This window comes from Spinacia oleracea, chromosome 2 (assembly GCF_020520425.1).
Source record: "Spinacia oleracea cultivar Varoflay chromosome 2, BTI_SOV_V1, whole genome shotgun sequence".
NCBI classification, from domain to species: Eukaryota; Viridiplantae; Streptophyta; class Magnoliopsida; order Caryophyllales; family Amaranthaceae; genus Spinacia; species Spinacia oleracea.
The window spans coordinates 39,646,042-39,652,046 of record NC_079488.1 but is presented as its reverse complement, the minus strand read 5'-3'; positions in this window follow the sequence as shown (position 1 = coordinate 39,652,046).

The window sequence follows — 6,005 nt, the reverse complement described above, 5'->3', positions numbered from 1 at the left end:
ATATATATATATATATATATATATATATATATATATATATATATATATATATATATATATATATATATACTGCTCTCAAGTGCTGCCAATTTACTAAATGAGCCGCACTTGAAGGGAAACACATGCCGATTTTTCTACTAGTGCACATAAACTTCTTGACAAACGTCTTTTAATATATAACTAGTTTTGGGGCGGGGCGATGCCCCATATATTATATGAGTAACAATCTATACTATATATTAAAAGACATTTATAAGAAGGTTTATGTGACACGTGACGCTCTGCTTATGAGTAATTACATAAGGTTTGAACCCTTGACCTTGAATTTAAACAATAAAGCCTTTACCACTAAACTGTTAGATGTTTTATGTTATCACAACAAAAAATAAAAATATAATTAAATGTGAATGTTATTAATGTAGTAACTCGGGGCATCGCCCGGGCCCAAAAACTAGTTAATTATTATATCTATACTAATATATTAAAGCATTAGTGAAAAACGTCTATGTGGCGCGTAGTACTCTCCTCGTTACGCCACATCATCCACTCACCAAGTGTTATGTCATGTCATGGACAACAAACAATCAATACAATGAATTTCGAACACAAGAACTCAAGTGTAGATGATAACTCTCATTACCATCTTAACCAACCAGCATGGTTTATCTCTTCACGTTAATTTATAAATAATTGTTAACATGAAGTCTAAAACAACTAAATTTTTATGTGGTTTTTAATTTATTTTTTATGGAATATTTTGGAAAATAAAATAAAATAAAAGCATTAAGACAACCATGAAAAATATGATGTCATAAGTTTCATAAGCATCAACTATAGAAATTCCCTGCATAGCTGCATATATATCTACTTTGGTGTTTATTAATTCGAAACACTTAGTTCCACTAGAACACAAATTATACAAAAAGTAAGATGATCTAAGTGAAAAATTACTTGGCATGATAAATGATATAGTGTGTCTGTGTAGTTGACGACCTTAATGGATGTTTACACTTTATGAAATACATGTATTTTGGTCAAATATTGAGCTCAAGAAAAATTTCAAATTTTAACTATTCAACGTAGCAATCGTCCGGGCCACACACTAATTCCTTAATGAAATTTTGTTTGATTTTTTTTTCATAATATTATTTTCTCTATTATATTAATATTAATTTTGCAAAGATGGAATGTAATAGTTCATATCTCAAATGGATAGTTCTCTATTGTTAAAATAGGAGGTCACAGGTTCAAATCTTATAAAAATCATATTTCTCAATTTTTAAATGAAAGTGGATTGATAGCATGGATTTACGTATTGAGGGAGAGCGTCACGTGTCATGTAAACATTTGTTTGAACGCCTTTTAATAAATAGTATAGATATAAATTTCCCTTTTTTGGTAACCTCTACATCAGAATATTACACCCAAGTTCTTCACTCCCCTAATGTTGGCAAATTTGCTAAAAGGGACCTTTTATAGTTCAGTTTTTGCGAAAAGGGACCTTTTAAAAAAAATTGTGAAAACACACCTAAAAGTAAAAATTATTTGCGAAAGACAAAAAAATAAATTTTTCCGGCATTGACTCGTCGATTCCGGCGTTGACTCTCACGTGTGGCTCACGTGATCCTTCTTTTTACTAAATGTAGCCCTTTCCCTCCAAAAATTAAGGGGTATAAAAACCAACTTTGAAAACCTAAAATAAAAAAATTGCAAAACCCTACTCTTCAACTTCCTCCCTCTGAAACGCCATCAATGAAGTAATAAACAACATCGTGCCCAAACTCGAATTACAAATGGGGAAAAAACGCCATCAATCGAGCTATAGTTACTGCGACAAGTAATAAACAACATCCAATCCAATTGAATTACAGGATTGGGGGGAAAATCCTAATTTTTCGATATTAAAATTCCACAAAATTAGAACGAATTCTTATCAAATACTTCGTGCCCAGACTCGAATTATGATGGAGATGAGTGCATTGATTCGTTGTTCAATTTAATTTGCAGAGGGAATTGTAATTTTTTCGAGTGTGGGGTTGGGGGAGGAAGAAGAACAGAGGGGGGAGAAAGAAACACCCGATTTTTTTTAGAAAAACACATAATAACTTTTAGAAAAAGAAATTACCTTGTGAGCAGAAAAGTGAACAAGGGGGGCAATGAATTCAAAAGAAAGATCAAATGGAGCATTTTGAGAAGAATAACTGGGAGGAGAAGAGGGGGGCAAAGTAGACGAAGAAGAAGAAGGTGGGAAAGGGCTGCATTTAATGAAAAGAGGGATCACGTGAGCAACACGTGAGAGTCAACGCCGGAATCGACGAGTCAATTCCGGAAAATTTTATTTTTTTGTCTTTCGCAAATAATTTTTACGTTTAGGTGTGTTTTCACAAAATAAAATAAAATTTAAGGTCCCTTTTCGCAAAAACTGAACTATAAAAGGTCTCTTTTAGCAAATTTGCCCCTAATGTTTATTGTTTATCTCTCTCTCATGGCCCTCAAACCTACTCACATCATCTTTTTTTCACAAAATTATTCACCCTTTATCAAATATTTACAATAAATAATTAACACATCCATCAGTTGCATCATTATTATAAGAAAATCAGCTCACTTTCCTTAACCATTGTACCGTCAACATGTAAGTCCTAAAATAATACTGAGTATAAAGGGAGTATTCCTAACACCTCTTGGAATCATAACGACAGTATCGACCACGAACAAAATGATTGGATATTGGTCAAGTTTGGGTCACTCTTGGACTCAAGTTATGTGTGGGTCAAATCACTATATACCAGGTCATTTTACTAGAACAGACCATAAGTTTGAAAAATCATATCAAATCAGATCAGGACAATCTCACGCGAAGAGAAAAAATAATTGGATAACAAGTCAATACTGATTTAGATCAAATTTTCAGGTCGGCTCTGTTGTAAATATGAGATTTTTAAGGAAAAGTGCTAGAACAAGTTTAGGAAATTGTTGTGCCGTGGTAACCAAACCACTGCCTTGAAAATGAGATTCGGTGGAACCGGGATGCACAATTATATTCTTCGATTCGTTACTAAGGTTTACACAACCCTCAACACACAAATAAAAGTAGTTGTATGCTAATATTCTGCATTTTTATTTAGTACCAAACCACATAGTTTGATACAAGAAAAGTAGTTGTATTTTCTCATGTGATACCAATCACATAGTTTAGTAACGTGGTTTCATTTTTATTTGGTTCTAAACAACATAGTTTGGTACTAACAAGTCAAAGATAAATGTTATTTTCCGTGAGCCAAACTCAATTTATTACATGAACTTACCATTTAGCACTTAATATACCAACAGAAGTTACTATTTACCCTTAATATACCATTTTAACAGTATGCACAACTAGATTCAGAAAACCTAAACACACAAACCTAAACACACAAGGGGTTGAATAGGAGAAAGTACATAGCATGCCATAAGGCTGGGGAACGTACAAAAAGTATGTGGATTAGGGAACCGAATAGTGCAAAAAGATGGTCGTAAAAAGTTTGAATTTTATCAATTGAAAGTTGGCTCGAAAAACGCGTAAAAGGCAAGGAAAGGGCGTGCATTACCAAAAGGGAATATATGATGATCATTCTTTTGTTTCTCACCAAAAGTTGTGCATTTTAATGGAAACAGGTAAAAGAAAAAGAAATACTCCACTTTGATGGAAGAGAATCACAACATAAAGCAAATTATAAAAAAGGTAAAGATTTACGAAAATATTACGGTTGAGATGACATGATTTACCCTTCACAATCACTAGTCTTATACTTTTATATACACGCGATGTGTGCGAATATAAGAAAAATATATGTATTATTACATTTAAATCTAAAATAACTTGTAAAAACTAATATAAATGTGAAGCGTGCGAAAATAAGAAACAGATAAGTTAGATAGAGTCGAATGCATATAAACAAATTGATTAAAATGGTAAGAATTTATTTAAAGGGCTAGATTGATTAAAATACTTATTTGACCTTTTTCTATTGGGTAGGTTGTTATTATATTCCCTATTCTATAAGTCTGGAGGGTATTTTAGTAATATACAGGGACACCAGAAGTGAATTTACTAAAATAACCTCAGTTCTTCACTTATATGATAGAGATTCTTTTCTAAATTTTTCATTCTCACTTTCAATTGGGCCTATTTCATATGAGACTCAAATGTCCCTCATTTGGTCACTCAGCCCGTGCATTTTTTCATCGAATAAAAACCAAAATTATTAGAACTGATTAAACGTGATTGATCTAAAAGAATCTGATAGGATCTTATCAAAGCTGATTAGAATTTATTGGACCTGATCAGACCTGATTGTAAGAGAGTAATTGGAGACTAATAGGAGCAAATTGAAACTTATAGGACCTTATTGAAATTATAAACCAGATAGCATACAATAGCAACTTATTATAAGCTTATCAGACCTGAAATTTATTTTATAAGATGAAGAAAACACATCTTATATTGTATCATTAAAACCAAAAAAAATAATGTGTTCCATTATTTTGTCCAGTGAACACATCTTTAATATATCCCACACCCCCCACAGAGGCACAGACGCCAACACGTAACACACTAGTGTTATATGCACGTGATGCGTGCGAGATAATATCATAATTTTATATTTTATTGCTACTAATGACCAAAAGGAAGTAAAAAAGTAAAATCCAAAACAAAGAAGCAAAGACCTCAGTTAAAGGAGCACACCCCGCATCCCTAACTGACATACACAACCAGCAAAAAAACAACAAAAAGGCTAAGCAAAACTAATTAAGTAGCACCAGCAGGCCAAAAAAATAGCAAGGCCAAAAAAAATAGCAAGGCCACAAAGTAGTTGAACCACAAAAGCAACAGGCCATAGACAGAACAGGAGCACACAACTGAACGAAAACAACATTGCAGCAGAAGCAAAGCCAAAGTGCAGCAGGACAACAGTGTAGGAGAAGCAAAACTTCACCAGAAACAACCTGTAATAAACCTACAAGGCCAAAAGCAAGAACCTAAAACAAATAAGAGCCACAACAGCCAGACCATAAGCCAAAAAAAAGGAAGCAAAGCAAGCCAAAAAAAGGAACAAAAGCAAGCCAAACCAGAACAAACAATCTGAACAACTAACACCAACAATTTCATTATATTGTTGTGAACACCAAAAATTGGGCATTTTCTTACTCAAAATTGCTCCACTTAAGTGAAAGTAAATATCCCTTTAAGCAGTGACTTATTCATCTCCTGCCCCCTAAGATGCTTTTGAATATCTATTCTTAATATTCTATAAAAACTAAAAAGGAAAATGGAAAGCAAGGCAAAAAATGTACACAAAAGGGAATCATCATCAGCACAGCACCACCATCATCATCATCATTTTGAGGACAATGCGACACTCTGGAGAGAGTATCGATATTCAGAAGAAGCACACTGAAGTTCGACCAAACGCTTTCAAAGATGTTAAATTTACATGCCGGTGTAAGAGAAGAATACCACTTCACCAAGGAATACATTTGATCAAAGACCTCTTGATCTTCGATGCAGAAAAGCTCTTTATCTGATAGGTCGAATGAAACATAAAAAATGAGACAACTTAGTAACGAAAAGTCAATTCAAAAAGAGATTGTATTTATTACAACTAATCACGCGATGCAAGAAAAAATGCTCGCAAAGTTCATCTAAAAAACATTAATCGTCCCTATTTTAAAAAATCATAAATTTGAACAAACACACAAACTTGATCAGAGTTTTGTATTTTTGAAATTCAAAATTTAACCTAATCTAACAAAAAAAACACATAAACTTGATAACCATATAAAATAAAATTAAGAAACAAAAAGAAGCATCGATAATAATAGAAAGAAATTAAATGATTAAACTGTACTTGAATTCATACATGTTCGGAAAATTCAGAGTTCTTATACGCTTTGCAAATTAGCTGTGAATTAGACTCAAATGCTTTGCAAATAAATTATCACATAATCTGAAAATTCATAGT